Source organism: Anser anser (genome assembly GCF_964211835.1).
Source record: "Anser anser genome assembly, chromosome: 2".
Taxonomy (NCBI): domain Eukaryota; kingdom Metazoa; phylum Chordata; class Aves; order Anseriformes; family Anatidae; genus Anser; species Anser anser.
Genome location: NC_139721.1, coordinates 75,119,773 through 75,143,691, shown reverse-complemented (window position 1 = coordinate 75,143,691; position 23,919 = coordinate 75,119,773). Strand labels below are relative to the sequence as shown.

The following is a 23,919-nucleotide window of genomic DNA, read 5'->3' as shown; positions in this document are numbered from 1 at the left end:
TGTGTTTTCCAATCAGTACTGTTGTACAAGAACATTAACATCAGGCTGTTACTTAGCCGAGAGAGCAGCCTACCCTCTGTAGAAAGCACCTTAGTTCCAAGTACCATCAAACATCCAGCTTCTACCAAAATCAAAGTTATTTTGTAAAACAGAAGTGGCATCTATAATACAAATTGTTTATCCTTCTGAGAATGACTACTCTAAAAGTGTAGATAAAACAATCTCTGTGATGGGGCGAATCCTGAAGAACTTTTTCTGTTCTCCAAATATTAGAGGAACCTTTGCGAGTCTGGCTATGCATAGCCTGTGAGGAATCTTTCTTTTCTTGATATACTTTAGTTTCTCAGTATTGAGGGTCAATGCTTTTACATTGTGCCCTAGAAAATATTTCTGAAGATAGCAGCAATACACAGCTGCTAGTTTACAGAACATATGTACAATAAATATGTGTGAATCATAAGACTTAAAAGGGGTTATAGTTATACAGTCACTTGAGGCATTACCATAAGCCATCTTCTACACATATAAAGATCAAACCTGTAAGAATCATCTGTGGTACAGTCAGAGACCAATGACTTAAGCAGCCAAGACCCATGTTTTAGTACATGCTTTAGCCTAATAAGCCATTTATATACTATCTAGCAGAGCCCTGATTACATCCCTCCTCTCCTGAGGTTTTTGCTGCCTGGGCTCAGAGATGAATTAGAGAGAGTACAGCTGGTGACTTTGAAGGAAATAGCTGGAAGAAGTCTCACTGAGGTCCTACTTCTTCTGCAGTTGGAAACTGCTCACCTCAATATATCGCAGAGATATGTTACAGTCTGGGTCCAGTCCTGAGTGTTACTGGCCATGTATTGTCTTGATCTGAACCCTAATGCTGACTTGACTTTCTGGCTTGACTTTGGTACTGTCTCATCACTTTCCTGGAGCTGACTCAGCTGTGGCTAGGTACTTTCTCTGGGTCTGACCCTGACCATTGCTTTAGCATGCTAAATTAACTTCCCTGTTTGACCTCAGACCTACCCCATCACTGCAGACTTGTCAGGTGATCTTGACTCATGGATGAATCTGGTGAGCATCACCAGACCTGCTCTGCTGACCTTGCTCAGTTACATGGCGAATGACCCCACAACGTTGTTATTAAACAACAGATCTCTTCACACAGTTTGGTACTTTTGAGATTCTATTTCTAAAAATACCTTATTTTTATTCAAGCAACTATTTATAGCTATTTTATAGTTGGGTTGGGTTTTTGGCACAAGCATTAAGAAATTATTGTTTATATGAAGGGTTCTGTGTTTATGATTTCAAAATTAGTTGATCAGATGGCACTGAGCTAGTTTAAACTGTTATATTCTGTGCTATCTGTTCTCAAGGAGTCTTTTGAAGTGCATAGTATGTCCTTGATTATGTATTTAACAGTTTCCCTGAGTTATAGCCTGCTAATGCAGACCGCATGAAAAGATCATCCTTACATTGCCACAGTCTCTGAAAGGACAGAATGGGTTAATGATTTTATTTCTCTTTACAGAATACTTCCATTAGGTTGTTATTTAAGGTATTATTTTTCTTTTCTCCTTCCAGAGCAGCGTTACAAAATTGCAGTGGTTATAAATCCTTCATTATGGCTTTTCAAGCTAGAAATGCCAAGGTGCATTCACCATTTACTTCAACAGGCCTGTTCATGGCAGCTATTACAAATGAGGTGATATGTCACGCAGCATTATTCGGGTTTATCATTACAACTATCTTTGTAAATAACTTTTTACATTATCAGAAATACATTTACTACATCTAGTCTTTAAAAAGTTATTTTATTCTAAAACTTCCCTGTTCAAAGAAATTTTTAAATGGCATTTCAAGAAACTACTGATAACCTTCAATTGCAAAAAACAGCTATGTACACATTACTGGCTAAACAAGTGCCTGGGAGCAAATGCAAATACATAAATCCTAGTTATTCACACTGTTGGATTGCTCCTGAGTCCTGCTCTGGAGTGATCTAACCTGCTTCCTGTGGGAACAAACAGTACTCTAAAACAATGAATTTCAACAGGCCTTTCATGAACATTTGTTTTCACACTATGGTTCAGGGAGTGATAGATGCTTCAGCATATCATCATAAAAATACATTGAGACGTTAGACAACATCCAGCCATCCATGGAAGGATGAATGCAAGTGGCCTGTGAAGCTAAAGAGACTAGCACAAAGGTTTCTATCCAAAGACAAGTTGCCTGAGGTCTCTATCGGTTTCCTGACAGACAGGTTTGACACCTCAGTATATACCACCCTCACAGCTCTAAGCAGAGCTTCTGCTGTTTAAAAGATGAAGGTAGAATCCCGGCGTGAAAAGGGGCCCTGACACAGCACAGGAAAGGTGTCTTAAGCTATACCAGAGCTTTTGAAAAGCTACACATTCAAACACTGAGCAATACCAAAAGAGCAGTGCTCCAGTTTCATAAAAATCAATGGGTACCACTTCTGCTGCCAGAATTGCTTCATTTCCAACTTAAAGCTGTTCAGCTTCCCACTTGTTTGTGACCCTCCTGGAGCTCCTGCAGTAACATCACAATCTTCCCCAGTAACTGCTCCTCTGTGGCAAATTCGGCCTGCCCCAGCTGGCCCTGCTTTGAGCAGGGGGCTTAACCTGAACGATCTCCAGGAAACCTTTCCAACCTCAATGGTGCTGTGATTCTGAGATTGGTCCTGGATCTGCAGATCAGCACACAGGCACTGTAGTGGTTGTTAAAGGATGCTGGGTGGATGCTTGGACCCAGGAATTGCTCCTTCCCAGCCACCCAATTGCAGCACGTGCACGTGGAGGCTACAGTTCCTGTTTGTGGGTCAAACCAGAAGTGAGTCTGACCACGTATCCCACACGCACACATACACATATGGAGGACACTGCTGAAATCTGTCTGACTTTAGCAGCATTCATATACCACCACCAGAACACAAGGACAGAAGTACAGACAGCCCAGTCCTGTTCTCTCTCTGGCTGATCAGGATTAGAGTTCACTGGGGGAATCACACACACCCTTACTCTTTAGACTTACAAGCACATTCATGTTAATCGATTCCTTGGGTATCAGCATGTCTAATATCCATGCTCAGACCGTGTGTCCCCTTACAGGTCTCTCTCTCTATATATATAGGTCTCCTGCACACTGCCTAGTCCAGCTGGATGTTCACCAGCAAAAGAGAGGCATGCATGCACGCATTCATCTCACAAATACCTCTGAAACAAAGAACACCTTTAATATTGTCACAGGCTCTCTCAGCCTGCCTAACATCTATGCTTGGACCCTGGGCTCCCTTACACCCCACTGACTCTGACCTTAAGACAAACACATGCACCCAGGATTAAATTCACAGGGGAAAAATAACTACATTCAGTGTTTTCCAGTTCTGGCATTTAGACTTTCCACAGTTACATATACATCTTTTTCCCCTCCACTTGCTCATACCAAGAGCTACAGGGCCTGTGACCTGAGGTCTTTTCTCCAGTTGCAGGTACTGGTAGTCAGAACTCTTGCACACTGGTCTTTCCAAATGCTGATATATAGACCGTAGGATAGAAAGTGGGTTTCCAAAAGACAAACAGTTGAGAAAAATGGCACAATAGTAAAATAACATAGATAGAGGTGATCAGGTGGAAGGCTCAGTCTGGTAAGCTTACAGACTGGCAGCTCGCTTACACGTGACTGGCCCCTTTTATCACCTTTTTCTATATTTTCTCGAAGATCTTCCTACCCCATCCACCCCATCTCCACTTTCTCTGCCTTTGGCCCGTCCACTGGACATTCCATAGCAAATTTTGCACAGTCTACAAAGCCCTTCACGTGTCCCATAATAATCAGGTTAATGTTCTTTCCACCTTATCAGATACAAGGTTCAGGTTGACCCTCTTCAAGAGTGTGCATGAGCAGATTTTTAATGGCATGTCATCCAGTGGTTGAGCAGTTCTGGTCTTTGTTACTGTCTCCAATATCACCTACCTGTCAGGTTTGTTTTAATTTGTGTTTAATTTATCACCCTCCCTGTTATTTGTTATTTAATTTATGATGAATAGTTCTTAACCAGATAACTTAATGAAGCAGATGCTTTCACATTACACATACCCCTACAATGGACAATCAACCGGAATGGTCTGCAGATAAAGTCCAGGATGCACCATGTGAGATATCATGCATCATGATGTGTCCTTTGACTTCTAGAGTTTGAATGGTACATTTTTCCCTACATTAGAGTGTTATATTCTGGGCTTTCTGGGGACTTGATGGACCCACTGCATGGACTTCTCTCTATAGGCTCTGCTATGAGTGAACAGTCTCCTATAGCCACACATGGAGCACCTTTTATATTTGTCTATCTTCTCTGCCATCTTCTATCCAAATGTGGCATCAGTTTCAAGCTAGGCATACAAGAGCTGGAAGGCCCAATTCCACAGTAACTGGTCCATACAGAAAGGCAACAGTATTCACACATAGATTCTATGAAATCCACACAGCACTTTTCACAGTTCTGAAGATCTTGGTGTTCAACCTCTGCTCAGCATGTGCCACCTCCCAGGCAGCCAGCCAGATTTCAGAGCCCAAACTTTATTCCATGTCTGTGTAGAAATTTCAAGTTATGATGCGCACAAAGTCTCCTCAGTGGTGTACCAGGGATGATCATTTAGTACCACTCTTAGTTAATATTTTCATGGGACTCTTTTGGGCATTTTTGACTGGTTAAAGTGGGCAAAGGCTCTTATCACCTCAGGAAGGTGAGCAATGCAGATGGCTTGTGGAAAGGTGAGCTTGACAATGGCTTTGCAGTTTTCTGTCTATTTTTGGACTGACTGGCAGGAGGGATGGCCACCTAGACCCTTATGTTGAGCACAGCTTCTCTCTTCCTTAGGTATGAACCAAAAATCTCACAAGGATAATTGCCAGGTGCTTGAGCTGACAAGCCCTCACGAGGAGCTCAGCGGGATCCTCGGAGAACTTTCAGTCTACCCCATGTGGAGAACAGTGGAAACTGGTTTTCTAGTTCCAAAATCTCTGCCCACTGTAGGAAGACTGTTGGATACAGAAACTCAGGCAGCCCACAAGACTGATTCCACTGACCAGGAGTGGCACACGCCATTTCTAGTGGTCATTCTGGTGGCTAACCTGTAGCTCCGGGATGTCTTGTTTGCACGGCATGTTAGTGAGTAGCAAGCAACTTGCCAGCTGCCTTTGCAGACAGTGCGAGACCTGCCAATGGCCTGCAAAGGTGCCAAATCTGTCTGGCAAAACACAGCAGTGGCCAAAGTATCAAAGTACTAGCAACCTGCAGAGCTACAGAAGAGGCAATGGGCAGCCTGTTTCTACTGTAGGCAGCAGATATATACTGCCTGCCTGCTCCCCTTAAAGGACATTACTGAGGTAGTAATGTGTCACCCAGGGAGCTAATAAGCAGTGAGCATGTTGTGTGTTGTGCTACAGAGGCATCTGGACAGGCTGGCGCTAAGCTCTTTGGGGTAGTGTGAGAAAGGTAGCCCTTCAAGTGCAATGCATTATGGACACAGCACTTTTCTAGAGTGCATTGAGCAATACAGACATGACCGAAACCACACATCCACACTTGAGAGGCAGTGAAAAATGTCAGAGATAAATACCATCAGCAGCACAGACATAGAAATGTTTTATTTAAGATGGCTAGGGACAGAAAAATATACTTTTTTTTTTTTGGGGGGGGGGGGGGTAAAAAGAATCAAACAGATTGTATCATTTTTTCTTGATCATATTGAGACGGTACAGAAATAAAAATGCCCAATGTAGGTGGAAAATAAAGAAAACTATAAGAAATAATTCTCTCATTGTTTCTGGTGCTGAACTGCAATACCATAGTACTGTTAATAATATTCACTGTTGTTTTATTTTCCTGTTAACAATGTTTCTTCCCATAGCTGAAGTAAACCTTCAAGGTTCTACAAGAGTGAAGTATGGAAACCTCTACTAGTCAGCAGTAACTGCTAGTGGGGGAAAGGCTGAGGAACTCTTCTTCCATACTTAAGTATTTAGGATACAGGCCAATATTTCCTAGTGTAAGGAAGCAGACCAACCACATAAGAGAAAGACCAGAAATGATTGAGAAGGTTGTTCACATTCTCTGCAACTTCTTTCATTGTTAAAGCATCAATATGAAAAAGTTACATCCATGTCTGTGATTAGGCAAATCAACTTTCACACACTTGTTAAATTAAGTATAAAGTGTTGAGGTGCTTGCATTTCCATGAGATCAACACTTGAGCTGTACTGCAGTGTGGCTATGATCTGAAAATTAAGGCTGTAGAACAAATGCATGTGGTTAATACTCCTGTGGGGTTTGTTGTTGTTTTCTGTTGTTGTCATTTTGCTTTATTTTGAATTAAAACAGAAGGCTTCTACCGCAATAACCTGTGCCATGAAAGCTGGCCTGGATTTACTAGAAGCTGTAGTAGGAGTGTGGGTGGCCCCAGATCCCTCCAGCTACTGAGGAGCACATTCCTGTGTCCATTTCCCCTTTCCCTCTTCCCTTTCCTCTGCCATTTTTAAACTGGATATGCCTGCCCTTAATTTGTGAAATCTGTCTCCATGGAAATCAGTGTTTTTGCCACTGATTTCAGTCCTTCCCACAGGCATATTCTCATGGTTCTGTGACACAAAAAAAAAATCAGGATGATATTTCTGAGACACAAGAGGACATATTCTGTATGATTTTTGAAGAAATAAGAAAGGCAAAAACATCTGTTTAGGTACACGGGAGCATGTTTGTGAAAAAAGAGAGATTTTTTTTACTTGTGATTTTTAAAAGAAGTTGGTTTGAGCCAGAAATTCTCCAAATATTTCTAAATTCTACAATGTTTAAAATCGAGGTATGAATTTAATTCAAAAAGAAATTTAATAGATTGAACATCTCTCTCTTTTGCATAAATGTTTCAGCTAAACCTAAAAACAAAATATCATTTTTAAGACTATCATGATAACACCTGGCTCTCCTATACCTTTGCTTCTCAGTAATCATGTCTGAAAAAAAAAGGAAGAAAACATGAGACTAACTTATCTATTTTAAAAACCACATCTGGAGAGCACTGCTTAAAATACAGCATTTGGAGAGACCATTTTGATTTGTGGCACTGTTTCAGATTTTATATTCACAAATTGAATAAAAAATTATGTTTTTCCTTTTGTGGGATTCTGGTTTTGTCACCTCCAACCCACCATATGAATAACATTAATTCATCAAATAATCCAAATATAATTCATCTTTAACCATTTGAAATATAATAGATTTTCTGTAGCTTTCAGAATGTCATTCACAGATCTTCCTGTGCTAGTTAGCAAGTGGCTAAAACAATTTCAAAGATCATGTAATTAGAATGGTACAGCCCTTCTACATAAATCCATTTCAGAACATTTCTGCACCTTACTGAATAAAAAGCAAATGTGCTTTGCATTGCACATTCTGAGATTAGATATGGCATTCATTCCCAAATTTGCTTATCCTAACTTGATGGATGTATGCTCAAGTCCATGTTCACTTTTTAGCAGATACTTCACGTTTGCAAGTTGTCCGGTTGTCTTCATCACTCACCATCTGTAAAAATGAGAAACAGCTCTGCTATTCCCTGTGACAGTACAAAGATGTCATTTAAAGCTTATAAATATAAATTTATTAAGCATTTGAATATCATAGTGGTAAGCGCTCAAAAAAAAAAAAAAACAAAAAATACAAAACACAAAGACATTGGTATTACTGTCAGAGAGGTGTCTGGATATGATTCAGTAAAGAAAGCATGTAGCTACATACTGAATTACTTTTTAAAAGACATATAGGACAGCTGGTTCCTCCCCTGAGCATCTATTTTGTGTTGCAAGGCCCTAATCCAAAATCAATGATTGCAACAAAAAGGCCCCAGCTAACAGCAGTCAGCTGTGGACTAGGCTCTTGGCAAAGAAGACATCTGCTGTAAAATTAGCAGAGAATCATGTTTCAAGTCTTCCAGCATATACTCACAGAGGCAGAAAGAGTCCTGGAATCACAGAATAATTTGGGTTGGAAGGGACCTCTTGAGGTCTCTAGTTCAACCTCCTGCTCAAAGCATAGCCAGCTTCAATGCTAGAAGAGGTTTCTCAGGACCTTTTCCACCTGAGTCTTTAAAATCACCACCATCTATAAACCCCACAGGCAGCCTGTTCCAGTGCTTAACCACTGTGGCTGTAAAATATACATAGGGAAGCTTTCTTCTGACACTTTCTGGCTTTTTGGTGATTTATTTTTTCAGCATAGCCACTCATACAGGTTTACATCTGTCCTGATTTTGGCTAGGATAGAATTAATTTTCCTCCTAATAGCTGGTATGGTGCTGTATTTTGGATTTAGAATGAAAATAACGTTGATAACATGCTGATGTTTTAATTGTTCCAGAGCAGTGCTTACACTAAGTCAAGGACTTTTCAGCTTCTTGTGCTGCCCTGCCATTGAGGAGGCTGGGGGTACACAAGACGCTGAGAGGAGACAGAACCAGGACAGATGACCCAAAATGACATGGCACCTCAGGCCATCAAGGAAGAGATGCAAAATTTAGATGGGCTTGTTATCAAGGGGTGCATGGACACTATAGCACAGGTTATTCATGGTTGCGAAATGTGCTGCAATCAAGCAAGCCAAGCGATTAAAGCCTTTTTGGTATGGAGGACAATGACTGAAATATAAATATGGGGTACCAGTGCTCAGGGATGGGATGGGCATCGGTCAGCGGGTGGTGAGAAATTGTACTGTGCATCACTTAATTTGTACATATTATTATTATTATCATCATTATTATTAACTCTCTTCCTTTTCAGTCTTATTAAACTGTCTTTACCTCAGCCTAAACTTTTTGAGACAGAGTTACATTTTTCATGAAGTTTTTATAATGTCCATTCCTGATTGGTGAGTTTGGTAGTGAGTGTAACATCAGCCAGAAAATTAGGATATAATGTAAATGAGATGCAGTCGTGTTGTATAGTCAGCAGTCCTTTTGGTGTTTCAAGCTTCTTCCCTTGCTGCGGTAAAAATTTCTTGCCCCAGAGATAGGAGTGGTATGTGTCCTCCAAGAAATCAATGATGTGATGGAGAAACACCACATGAAGGCCCTTTATTCTCTAATACAAACATCAAGGTTTTCTTATTCTAGGACATTTAGGTGAGACTGCATACTTCTTGAATTTAATAACACATAATGATAAATATATTGTGGGGAAGAAAGGCAGTTCTGGGATTTAGTTCTTCTGCCACTTAGCTATCCCTAATATCACTGGTGGTGCAGTACATGTAGTGAGAGATTTCTGCCTGTTCAGAAGACAACTGTAGTCTGCCTTCAAAGTACATACAAAATGTCAGTGAATTTTTTCTTCTTATACAATCTATTTTATAGATTTGACATTACTGACATCATTAAAAAAAAAAAAGTGTTGCCAGTTCAATTTATAATTTTTATTTCATATTGATTTTTTTCCATTGCAATGATTATCTGTGATTCTTGACTTGGTAAATTTTTTTAGCCATTTTCATTAAAAAAAAAAAAAAAAGACTTGATCTAACCAGCACACAGTATCACACCATTTGCATAAAGTTTCATTTTCTGAGGTGTTTGCTTTTTGTGGACCATTTAATTATCATGCAAATAGGGCTGGGCAATTTCTGCAGACAATCTAATTGTTAGCATAGTATGTTCTCATTATTTGTATAGTGCTGTAGTTTGCATTAGGCTATTACCAAGTGTAACAGAAATCCATATAACAGCATGAGTTTTGAGAAATGAAGGCTATTTTTTATCAAAGGCTGGATGTACCGGATACCAAATCCAGTCTACAGTCACAGACAAATGTCAGCTACTCTAAACTGCACAGCTCTTCTGGAGTCTGAACATGCACTGTTTGAGTCAATAGGAGCAATGCTAGTTTCATAGCCCATTCATTTGAAGTCTTCCTCCCCCAGTGTTTGTTTCTTTGAACAAGCTCTAGCTCTTAGACCTTGAAGAAAATACTATATTAAGCAAAGGAATTAAGATAAGTAAAGCATTACTAAAATAGCAAATGGAAACAAAACTGATTTGCTTTTAGCTAGTAATTGGAATGCAAACACTTAAACTTTCATCCTGTTTCCAAACAGTAAATCTTATCTTTTCAGAAAGTGCTGCCAATTGAGCACTATTGAACTTTGGCATACAGCCATCCACACATAAACACATTTGCACATTATTTTGATTGGCTCTTGCTAAAACCATATGTTGAGGGGGTTTTTAATTAAAAAGGCACCTAAGAAACACTTTCAGTGTTCACACTGGGTAAAACATATTTCAAGGTTCTAAAATGTCAACAAAATATTACAGTAGATAGAATAGTCATTTCCCCCACCCACTGGATGACGTAAGGACGTTAAGTAACGCTTACAGAGAGGATTTTAACAGCCATTTTTACCTGTTTACAAGGAGAATTTTCAGTGTTATTCAATAGTTTGAAGTGGAAGAGAAGACATGGGAAAGTGATCACGGTTTTCATGCAGTAAGGATCAGTCACTTCTGAACCACATTGACTGGAAATAAGAAGTCCATACTACTTTGCTGGTTACTAGGGTTATAGTCCTCGGCTAGGTCACTCTGAGAAAGCAGCTAAAGATCAAGGGTTACTTTTCAGTTACTTTTCAAAAAAAAAGAAAAAAAAAAAAGTAAATCTACTTCTCCAGTCTTCCAAGAGTTTTCAGTTTGCAAAGCTCTTAAGGTTTCTGGAAAAGTCTCCAAAACCTTTCCCAGAACCTTCATCTGATGCAGTAACTAAGCAGTATAAGTATTTATACATCAGACAGGACAGAGAAAATGAGCAGACAAATGAGCAAGCCTTGTGGTGGGGCTCTATGCTGAGGCCTTGCTTCCAGGAGTGCTCCTACTGCTGGCACTTCTGGAGGAGCTGCAAAGAACCACAGTCCCACTGCCTGCACTGGGGAGGGTGGGGGGATCCTTTTTCTTGAAGCCTCTAAACACTTCCTTGCTTCAATAAACATTTATAATTGTAGTTATATACAGAGGGGAGTGGTGTCAGCAAAATAATTTGTCACATTCCGCATCTTATCAACACTAATGCATAACCTAGTATGGCATTCCCAAGAGAGGTGGAAGATACGAACTGTTTTGACTCATGTGACTGACAGATACAGTTCAGTTTGAGAGCTACTAGTAGGAGATGAATCTTGAGATGTTAGCCACTGGTTATTAGGTGAAAACAGACTAAATATACAGGAATGGCATGAGCTACTGCTCCCTTTGGTTTATCATTAAAGCTTTGTGTTTTGCTTTTGTTATATATGTGGCTTTGTCACAAATACCTGTGTTAAAGAAATAAAATATTAATATTTTGGTTCAACCCAAACGCTTTAATTTTTTTCAGTTGTAAGGCCACACTGTTAATGTCAGCTGCTCCTACAGTCCCAATGATATGCTTCACTCTTACGTTATTAAATGTAGTGTTAGAAATTGTAATATAATCATAGGATTAAATCTATTTTTATCTTCATATAAACTCCTTCAGTTCTGTGCTTATAACATTTTTTATACATTTTTCTGCCAGATAGATAAATTACTCCCTAACTATTGAAGGTCCTGTCACAATCTTTGGCAGTACCTTTTTTCCCCCCTTCTTTTCTTTGTCACTTATAATAAGCACCGAATATGTGTGAGACTTCTGGCTGATTTCTGGTGACAAGGTGTCCCATCCCTCTCCCACAGTATTTCTTGCTTCTTCAGATGAAGAGATTACGGTTTGGGGATATCAATGCAACAGAAGCAATGTGACTCAGAAAATGTCAAAACACTTGCACACCCAAGGGAGTCTTGCAACTGCATGAGCTTGTACAAGCTTCAGCGCATCATCTAACCACCTCATGAGCCTGACGGAGTTTTCTATGAAGTGAAGAACATCTTCTGTTTGTACCATACAGATCAATGCTGGCTCTCATGAGTGTTAAGCAGAAAATGATTATTCTAACTGGGGATTTATGTCTACAGCTGACCTTGGCAGCACAGAACTCTTCCATAGAATCATAGAATATCCCAAGCTGGAAGTAACATGCAAGGATCATCAAGTCCAACTCCTGGGTCCCCAAACGGACATCCAAAAAAAATCTGCATGAGCAGATCTCAGAGCATGTCTGAGAGCATTTTCCAAACACCTTGAACTCAATAGAGATGATTTGGGGAGTGACAGATGTCCTGTAAAGATCGTGCACATGTAAACTCTGATCTAACTATGGGGAAGATTTCTGTAGCAGCAGTGTGAGCAATACTTCACTATTTATTCTTTCCTCCTTTGCAAAGAGTTTTGTATCCTCTTTTCTTCCTGGTGTTGGTAGAGGGAAAGTCTGCAGCCTCCTAATTTTGTCTCAAGCTATTGGCCACATTGGATGTGAGCTTCTGGAGAGCAGTGACAGCTGGAACAGATGAGAGGATTCAGGTTGCTCTTGCCTGCCTCCCAGCCTGTGGACACCTTAGCAATATCATTCCTACTAACAGCTCCACGGTATTCAGCTCAGCCCTGGCTTAGATCAGGTACTGTTTCTCCAAACACCCTCAGAGCTTCTTGTCGTCCCTCCCAAACTTCCCCTAGAAATTCTGACTGATTGCAGTGTGTTTTATAGGAGACAAGAAATACATTGCTATAGAGCCTTCCAGCAGTTTGATTTATAGCTGTGCAAGCTCTCTGGTAATTGCATGTAATAAGTTACTGGTCCAGACTAAAATATCTTGCACTTCTTAATGCCGGGGGAAACTCTTTCTGCTTGTAAAGCTTTTCTGAGTCTTACCCACACTTCTCGGTTCGCTTTTGATACATTTTTAAAAGGATGTTTTGTCACACTGGGTAAACTGTCATCTGGGAAAGTTCATCTTAATGTACTTTGTGCTTGTGCCCTGAGAGAGTAGATTTATGAACAGTATTTTAGATATGTTACAGTCTTTTTCTACCATGAATATTCTCATCAGAAAGGCCAGTGAATTTTATTTGCAAACTCTTGGACTAGATTACAGTAAAAAGTAATAAGATTCAGTTATAAATAATTTTATTTACCAGTTCTAAACATATTATGATCACATTATGTGAATTAGTACCCTCTTCCTGATTTGTGCAAAAGAGTGAACAGTGTATGCTTGTCAATCTATTTCTGATTGGATTTATTATTCATCTTAGGTACCTGTTTTGGAAATCATGTCACAGAGAATAATCTGAAAGTATTCTGAAAATTTACGTAATAGTTTTATATTATTTTAACCTTTCTTTATTATTCCTCATGTTCTGCTTTTTAATAATTACCGTTAATCAAGAAGCCAGGAATACATTCAGTGGCCAGTATTCCTCTAGAACTTGTATTTTTCAACAAATAATTCTTTCTGATGACATATTTCCTGCTTCTCTTTAGGTCTCTGGAATGCCTCCATAAGCTTTAGTCTAATATCCTGTCATCTGCAACCATTTGCCTTGTCATATTTATTGGCATTTCAAGCTTGCTAACAAAGTTTAGATTCAGAAATCTGTTATGTTTTCCCCTGTAAAAACCTTAGATTTTTCAGAAATGCCATAAATCCCAAAACATAACAAAAGATTACAATGAAGGAATAGATAGATAGAAGAAAAAAAAAAAGTTTTGTTTTGGAAGATATAAAAGAGCTTGTAACTGAATTGCCCAATTTATTAGGAAGAGGCACAGAGTAGCTAAGAATTATTTCTGCTAGAGAACCTAAGAAATGGGCAGATTTTTGTCTATTTGAACAGTGAATATTGTTTGATCTACCCTTACAGGTGGCCTTGCACTCTGTGCACAGAGAGCATGTTGACAATCTGCAATACCAAACTAGGAAGAATTGAAAGAGCAGTTGAGGAACAAGTGATCTTGATGAAATGGAAAAACAGACAAAAAATACAATTAAATTCCATCTAGATAAGGTTAAACAACAGCATAAATACACGGCAGAGACCAGTAGGAAAGCATCTGAATGTTACTATATCAAAAAGCCAACCAGGTACTATTCAGTGGAGACAGACTATTCCAGAGACAATCCTATCCTAAATGACTAAGTGAGGTGAGGGGATGTATCCTTGTTTAACAAAAAAGGAGCCTGAATGCCCCATACATTTTAGGCTGGATGTCTGGCTTCTATCTTTTTGGTTATTTAAAAATATTTGTAAGATGAAGGAAATATGTGATACTCTAAAAAAGCATCATATGTTGTTCAAAATGCCTGCACCTTTAGAGCTGTTTGAGTGATGTGTGGAAATGTTGCTAAATTTTCCCATGATTTAAAAGAAAAAAATTCCTGACATTATGGTGTGAATCAGTCAATGGTTAGTTAAATGATTATTAAAATATATAAAACTGAGGAGCTCCTGATTTGTCAAAATCTTTAGCAGAAAACTTTCTCTGGAAGACACAATTGCAACACCAATATTTCATTATGTGCTACTTGCTCTTGTTTTCCAAACCTTAACTTGGACGGGCAGAGATAAAAGTTCTGTCTGAGCCTTTGAGGCTATCTACTCACCACAGAAAATGAATATTCACAGAAATGAACTTACAAGCAATCCATGAACAGATACTGAGTTATGTGTTGTGCACTTACAAAGCCTGTCATTAGGCTGTTCATTCAAAAAAATACAAGGCTAACCTCATTGAACGGCTTACTCTCCTTGGCTGATTTGACTAGCTTTAATAAGTGATGCAGAGTAAAAACAAACAAATAAGCAAAACAAAACAAAACAAAAAAACAAACAACAACAACACAGTAAAAGAGATATGGTATGGAGCAACACTGATCCTGACCAGAGAACAACAAAGCCAAAAAACATGTTCTCACTGTGAGCTGGCATTGTAACGTTGGAGTAGATATAATGAAAACAGTGCAGCACTTTTTAACTGATATTCACATTATGTAATTTCCATTTGTAAGCAGTTCAGGTAGGAGGTTATATATATGAAATTTCTTATCTTATGGAACTGCAAACACTTTAGAAATAAAAGGCCCTATATATGACCATGTGCTCCTTTCACTGATATCACACCATTATTGATGGAGTAAATCTGGACCCTGAACATAAGAGAAACATATAAACCATAGGCACAAGCTCCATTTTCTTTTCCTTTTTTTCTCCCTGTGCCAGGCTATTCAGAGAGGTTTGCAGTCCAACAGCTACAGTGTGCGTTAACAAGTAAGTATCCCATTTCAGGTTAATAGCATAGAAAAAAAAATCCCTTTTACCAGTAGTAAGTTCACACATGGATGATGTGGGAGTAAAGAGAATGTGTACTAACTTCCAAACTGCCAAAGCACAGGAGCTATAAGCCATCAACTCTCTTTCACATCATCCAGCTACGAGAAAACCTTTGAAACCATTGAGGCTTTCATTAAAGCATTGATCTCAACCAGTAGAAATAGAAGATGAATTAAGTGTACCTGAAAATAATTACTTTAGAATTAGCCTGGCATTCACACAACTAAACTGGAAAGAGAGACCTTCTACAATACAGAATTGAAACAGAAAATTAGATTTCACCCAGGCAGAAAAACTTGCAGATTCTAATCCAGGAAAACATATGCTTACAAAATCGACCATGGGTATTGTAACAGATCTTGGACAACTGTGGTATAATTGGCTGTCATCCCTTGAGGACTTTCTCCTAAATTTACAAGTAAAACCTACTTGTCCAGTGTCTTAGAAAACTGTCATTAGGGTTCATATTTTTGGTAGTAAGGTTTGTGCAATACTTCAGCTAAAATAAGATGAGATATATGCCTTAGGTAATGGCATAAGAACTTCCTGGGATGACAAACCTCTAACAAATTGGAAGGAATAGGCTCCTTGGAAAATTGCTGTGGAAATGTTGTCCACTGACACATAAATCCAGATGCAAATCAATCTGAAGTAGATTTTTTTTTTTTAATTAGAGAACTAATCAATTTATAAACATTAAATTCATAAAGTGGACTATATATGACTTCATTGTCCGCACACCACGCAGTCTATGTATACAAGTAAGGGTATATCTATGGGAAGAAAAAAGGGCTGTGGAATATTGCTGGAAACATGGCATTCAGGCAGTGACTTTTGTGCTTGTTAAAGCCTATTAGCTCAAAGTATAATATTTATGTAAAGTAGTACCTCCAAAGACACAACATTGCCTTCCACATACATTGTTTTCACCAGTGTTATAGAGACTTACACAGTGCTGTACTGAGCAGCATAAGCAAGTACTTGTCATCCTGTACCTGTGACAGACATCAACAGTTTCAGAAATATCATCTCAAATTCAGAAGTGAATTAAAAAAAGAAAAAGAGAAGGTTCCCTATGATCCTGTGTGGTAAAACTGTGAATGAGCTTTCTTAGATATGCTGTGTATGTACACCAGGATTGCCAAGATGAACAAAAACACTGTTTATACGACAAGGAAATACTATGATTGGTATAGACACTTGGGTCTTCCAGACCCTGAGAAAGCTCCTGCAGTCTATGAAAGAGCCCTACGAACCAGAGATTCCCTGGTGAGCCAAAAGAATTAATTTTAACTATTAATTAACTACTTACATACAAGTAATTAAGTATATTTAATGACTCTTCATTCTTAAATCTTTCCTGTGAACAACGTCTTACGTTGACTGTGTACTCCAACACAGTGAAGGCTTGTGAAGGTTTTCACAGAACTTCCTACACTTTTCGCATTTAAGCTTAATTTATGTGGAGAAAGGTTAAACAGGTCTGTTTGGACCGTAGGCCATAATCCACCAGATCCAACCATCACCACTGATTTTAGCCTCGGCCCATAGTCAAGATCAAGCATGTCATGGTATCAACATCTGAAGATGGTGGTACAACCTACATTCTCAGAAGGTAATAACATCAATTCCAGCTCTTTATATACCACCAGAGAAGCTTCTGTCTCTTCTAGGCTTATTTTGATATATCTACTAGGCAAGTTTTAGGTGCATGAATATTTGTGCAAAACATGTAACAACACCAAAATCTGTGGTTTATTTTTCACACTGGCACTTGACTTATAGTTAGCTTGGTTTTTTTGTTTGTTTTGGTTTTTTCCTTTTTTTTTCCCTGTATATCATGGTGTCTTATTTCCATTCACTGCAGATTTGAAAGTTAAATGGTGTCCAGTTATGAATGGATGGCAAGTCATAACATTTCTTGCATTTGCCTCAAAATGTGTCAAGCTGCCAGAGGTTTAGAAAGTCATAGCAATGCTAGTTAAATGACTGTTTTTCAATTTGCTCTTTACATGAACACAGGAAAAAAAAAATGCAGTAACTAGTATTCCTTGGCAATAATTTGGGTGGCATGAAAGCTCCAGATGTACATGAAATCGGGCTTTAATGTTATAGCAGGTAAATCCTAATCCATTCCAGAATCCCTCTGTCTGAATGATGACTAGGCTTCTGGAAAAATACCTTCAATGTTTAGGAGTCTTGCTTGTGTTTGTTGCTACATTTTTTGTGATTATTATTTAAGTTGTATTGATACAAAACAATTGACTTAAAACAATTGAATTAAAGCAGTTAAGATTTCTTCTAAAAGGATGTACCACAGTAAAACTATAGTCATTCCCAATATCTATGGAAATGTTAAGTTCTTGTTGTTTATGTTAGTAGTGGGTGTTTTGTGTTGGCCATAATTTAAATTTTCCTGTAATCTGGCTCTACTCCTTCTGAAGTCAGAAGGGATTTCATGTGATTAACTTAGATTTCTGCAGGCTGGATAATATCTTGATTGAACTTCATATGCTCTGTTGGGTCCTTGCCACCGCTTGCATTTCTGATTGTGTACTGCTTGAGTTGACACTGCTTTTATCACACCATCAGCTCTCTGGCACACAGTACCTCTACAACTTTTATTGTTCTTCAGCTGAAAATTTTCATTAACTGGCCCTAATGGAAAATATAGACAAAAACATTCACAGCACCAGGGTACATAGCTGAGATACTTTCTCATCTAAACCAAAATACATATATCTGGCTTTCTTATCTATAATAGTAAATATCTTTTAACTGCCTATTTGTCTCCATATATGTGCCAATTCAGAAATAGAGTAACTCTATTTCAGTATAACTTTGATAAAAATTAGAAGGCTCCAAGCAAATGCAAAAAATGTCATCTGTAACCCTAACTCTAGCCCCTAAGTACAAGACTAGCTATCAACCCTAATGTCTCACGAAGACCTTAACAGTACCCTAACGAATCTCATCCTAACACTGAATCAAGCCCTCGACTTAACATTAAGCTCACCCCCCCCAAAAAAAAAAAAAATCTGACACTGAATCCTAACCCTACTGTCATCCTTAAAACTTAACCGTAATTATAAATCCTATTAACTGTACACCTGTAACATGGACCTTCACCCCATGACACACCCCTAAACCCCAGCGCAACACCCAAAGCCCTAGCAGAATACACTAATACAAACCCTAACCCTACCTTAAAGCACCAACCCTAAAGTTAAATACTAACACAATTCTCAATTCTAACCCAAACCCCAAGTATTATTAAGAAAATCTCTAAATCCAAACTCTAAACTCTAATATCACACTCTCAAGGAAAACTGTAAATCTGAACCCTAACCCTGAATTTAAACCCCGAATTTAAACCCCAAACTTAAACCTAAGCATGCAAACTGCCATCCTAAACCCTAGCCCTAACCCAAAATCTAACCCTAACTCTTAAACAAAAGCCTTAAACCCTAGCTGTACATAAATCCTTAACACAACCAGCTAACTCTAACTTAAATCAAACCATAAACCACAATCCAAATCCTAACCCTAATGTAAACACTAACTCCAAGCCCTAAAACAAATCCTTAACACAACAGAAGTCCCTATCACAAACCCCAAACTCTAAAGCCTATCACAAACCTTATGGTAAGCTAAACCCCAAATGATCACAAAAATATTAACTTTAATTATTAAATTAAACTCTAAACATAAACCTTAAATTAACCCCTATCCTCAAACCCTAAATCCCAACACAGCCCTATTCTAGCCCACCAATCCATGCAATTATCCTAATGGAAATCCCAACGACAACCATTAACCCCTACCACAAGGCTCATACTCTGTCACAAATCCCAGACACTAAATCCCTAACCCCAACCCCAAATCTGTAACCCTCAACACCTAATCACAATGCCCTAAGTCTAAACTCTAATACAAGCCTTAAGCCCTACATTCTAATGCACATCCCAAGGCCTAAACCCTAACACAAACTCACAAACTTAAGTCCTAATGCAAACCTCTGATCCCCAAGATCTGGCCCCAGCCCCAACCCTAACCATAACTTCTGGTCTAATTCTAAATCCCTAGTCCAACCTTAAACATAATTCCTTACACTAACCTTATAAATGCAAACCCTGTCCCTAACCAGAAATGAAACTGTAACTTTAAACCTAAGCCCTATCACTCCCTCTAAAAACTACACAACCTGAGGCCTCAGTCATAACCTTAACCCTAAGAAAAATAAAAAATAAAAAATCACACTAACTGAAACCTTAAACTTAACATGCTAACACCAACCCAAGACAGTAAACGTAATTCCACTCCTAATCTAACTGCAGAAAAGTAACATCACCAATAAAAAAATACTTTATGAATACTCGCGTGGCTATGCACTAAAATGGGAGTAATACAATTAAAGAATGCCCTCCAGAAAACGTAAATTTTATCCAAGGAAGGAAAATAGAAAAGAGTACTAATTCTGTTAAATTTAAATTTAAACACAAGAAAATAAGTCAAAAAGGACAAGTCTCAGGAAGTGTTAAAACTACTAAAAATCTTTTTTCAAACACATTAGGAGCAGAAAGTTGGATAGAAAATCTGTAAAGCCAGTAGATGCTAAAAATGTGAAACAACTCCTCAGAGAAGACAAAGTCATAGCAGAAAATGTTAAATGAGATTTTTCACTTCTGGGTTCACTGTGAAGAACTTGGGGAACTTGAGGAAGTTCCCATAGCAGACCGCTCTTTATGGGAGATGCTATGGAAGAATAAGTTTGAAGTTGAAATGTCAGTAGAATATATAGAGAAAATAACAACAACAACAACAAACAGTAATATCAAATTACTGGCCCAATACAATTTTCACCCAGGAGTTTCCAAGGAGCTGTAAGGTAAAATATTTGAACTAGTAACTCAGGTTTCTAACCTCTTGCATAAAACTCCAAGAAAAAGAGAATAAATTGCTAATTTTTAAGGATATTGGTGGGATCTAATAGCTAAAGACCAACGTATCTGATGCTTAAACAGGCAAATCAGTGGTAATCATTATAAAGAATAGAATTAAAGAAGTCATAGGCAGATGTCAGGCATTGGGGAAGTCAAGAAAATTTCTGTAGTTACATTATTCTTTGATACAATCTGGAGTGGCACTTTTTAACTTCATGTTAGGGGAATGGATAAGGAACCAGTGCAGATGGATAAAAAGGAATGGAGTAAGTGAATGAAAGCAATAAAAGAATGAAAAATAGGTAGCATAATGGAAAAGAGAGTAACAAAGTGTGAAAAAGGAACAGGAGAGCAATGAGAGAGAAGAAAAAAAAAAAAAGAAGGAAATATAGTAAACAATGCAAACACCCCTCAGCACTTATGATCTCAGATTGAAAAAGACAAATGTAGAGAAAGACTTCTGGGGTAGATAGGAGAATAGAAGCACTTATCAGAAAAGACTGAAAATTTTGTAGTTCCACCAAATCAAATCAAAACCAATAAAATGAAAAATTGATTCAAAACATGACTGTTCTGCACATAAATGTTCACATACATCAGGAGCATAAATTGAAGGACAATGCTATCTTGAGAATATATGTGCAAGGTAGCCATCAATAGATTAAATAGATTAGGGATGGGAATTCCAAACAGCAGAGCAGTGAGGTGCTGCAACAGCCTTTGAGTGGGAATATTGTCTCCAGAATAATTATTAAATACTGTGACATGTCAAAACAGGGGACTATAATCAATGAACCTGATGTTCCGTTGCAATTCTAGGTCCCATATATTAAGTAACAGGAAAAAATTGTAAGGGAAAATATTACAGACTTGTCGGGGATAGGGTTTATGCATCTCTGTACAATGTAACAGGAACAAATAGACTCATAGAGTGTAGAGATTGCAGGGACACTTAAGACACCTAGTTCAATGTTCTGTAATCACAGGCCATTACATTTCCCTCAGTTAACTCCCTCTTGAGTGTAATAAACTGTCTTCGTCAAAAACACATCTTCCAGGTAGGTATCTGATTTCAGCTGAAAGAATTCAAGACTGAACTTTGTTCCTTTGGATGATCATCTGCACAGTTAAACATCTATGCAATATTTCTGATTTGAATTTGAGTGGCTTTAGCTTCTTACTATGCTGTTCTCCATGACGTTAAAAATCACATCAGAAACTTCTATTTTCTGTCTGTGAAAGGACTTTTACAATATAATCAAGTTAACTCAAATATTCCTGAAAGATAAAAAAAAAAGGCTGAGCTAAGCCATTTGTTTTAAGTCATATCCTCTAGCCCGCAAACACTGTTTGTGTATCTCTTCTAACTTCCTCTATTTTTTTTTCAGCAATCTCTTTAAAATACAGACACCAGAATCATTTGCACAATTTCAGATTCAGTTTTCTGTGCTACAGCATATATTTCAGAATCACAGGTCTTTCAAAGGCAGATATACTGACAAGTTACATATTTTTAACCTATAAGAATAATGCAAAATACTGTTGTATAAAGGTATCATTGCTATATGCATCGTTTTCCTGGCTCAATGGGTGCGAAACCCATTTTGTAGAAACCACTGAGAAGATGAGGAGTATTACTGTGAATCATTACCATAAATGTATTACATTCACCTGAGGAAATTTTCAAATTCAATAGGCATAAAAAGCTAACTCAGCCTGCATGAAGAGATAAAGTATAGGAGACATACACTTGCATTGAAACACAGATCCAACAAAACTGTATCAGTGTCAGAGTCTAACATTCCCTAACAAATTTGCTTTAGTTATTCCACACATGAAAGATCTAATGTTTAACACCAAATTTACTTATTTGAAGCTCTTTTGATGTTTCATGGCATTTTGATTTTGCAGGGCGATACAACGACATACTCAAAACACAATACAAGCACAAATTATCAGCGTATAGCAATTGCAATATATAGTTGAATCACACTAGTAATGTAATTCTCTATAATGTGTTCACTCTCATGACACTGGGCACCCTCAACTGCAAGGAAGGAGTAACTGGTTGAATCCAGCTTAAATCTGTTGCACTATTTAATGTGTTTTGTTTGTTTGTTTGTTATTCAGTTGTAAAAGTGTATCTTTAAAGCTTGTGCCATGCAGAGGTAAAAACATCTCAGTATTCCTTCCCTATGCAACCAAAGATTGTGCTAGCCTCAAACCACCAAAGCGTAACATGGGAACTCATATTGAGTTGTGTTCCTTAAATCCTTTCCAGAGACACTGCTTTCCAAGCCACCCCTTTCCATTTGCTCAGGCATTCCTACTTACCATGTTCTCTACCTGAAAAGATGTATAAGTAGAGCAATCCAAACTGTTCCTAATGGTAAAGCTGCTTTCCACTACTCCCCCTGCAGTAACTTGAGATATTGCACTCCAGGATAGCTGCTTTGGCATAGCAGGGACCACCAAGGAGTCCAAAGTGCCACGCAGCACAGTCTGGCTGTGCTTCCATTGGCCACAAGGAGCTGCAAGGCCCTTGAAAGCTGCACTGACTTGTGCCAAGCTGCCATACCACAGTACAAAACCCTATGGAGAAGAAAGATACTTATCATCAGCTGGTAGCAGGTGATCAGAGCCTTTATGTATAACTTGCTAGGTACTGGCAGAGAATATAATAATAACTGAGATTGGTACCAAAAAGCAAAAGAGAAAAGTGATATATTAGTGGGTATTGTAATGGTTTGAAAGTTATCAGCAATATGATGTGAAGCTGAAAATAAAGATCTAGGATAGTAAGAAAAATATCCCTTCCCCCTCCAAAATGAATCTTTGCAGAACTCGTGACTAAGGAACAGACTGGAATCCTGATCAAAAAATTCTTCACTAACAGAAGGGAAACAACAGGTACTCACAGCTCTCTTCTGTTTCTTATATTTATGTTCCTATGGTTCTGTTCAATACATTCATGCCTTATGTCACTGTATTACACCTGATCTCAAATGCAATGATGAAACCAGGTGTCTTTAATTTCACAAAGCACATCAGACAGCATACATTAAGAACACTTTTGCAGGACTTCAAATTCCAATTTACTCGAACATATTACAGAGGTATTACCAAAACATATGGTTGTATGTAAAAGTGTTTGTTTTTTTCTCTTCACCTTGCCATGTGTTTAGAAGAACTGTTTATTTGTTTTTAAAATAAAATAATAAAATCAAATAGGGGGTAAATTCTGCATAACACATAAAAACTGCTCTGTGAAAGAACAGCACATGTTAAAACAATACCAGAAACTTAGCCCAAAGATGCATGAAACCTGTTTTTCCTCTTAATATTTGACTATGTTAATAGAAGTAACCCATAGAACAGATATTTAATTTAATAATAATAATAATAAAAACCTTGAGCTTGATTCTACTTCTACTTTAGTAAATAAGTATTTTTTCTTTACTTGAATTGGGACAGATATCTCAACAACTTCTTAAACACAGTGAACTAAATAAATCAGTAAGCAAAGTGTGAATATAATTTAACTTAAAGGAAAAATAACCAGATGACAATATAGTCTACTTCTATGTATGCAGCTTAAGGTGCTGTAGAAATTTTAACTGTTTACAAAGAAATAAGGATGTGGCTAATTCACTGAGTATCAAGTCTGCTG

At 38.0% G+C, this 23,919-nt stretch overlaps 1 long non-coding RNA gene across 1 annotated transcript; it reads right to left on the bottom strand.

The window, feature by feature from the left end:
• Nucleotides 1–5,721: 5,721 nt before the first annotated feature.
• LOC310895811 lies at nt 5,722–23,359 on the bottom strand. The gene is made up of 3 exons (XR_014580975.1): nt 23,168–23,359; nt 22,584–22,841; nt 5,722–7,606 (listed from the first exon to the last, which is right to left on the bottom strand). It is a non-coding gene; the product is annotated as an uncharacterized lncRNA (long non-coding RNA).
• Nucleotides 23,360–23,919: the final 560 nt, after the last annotated feature.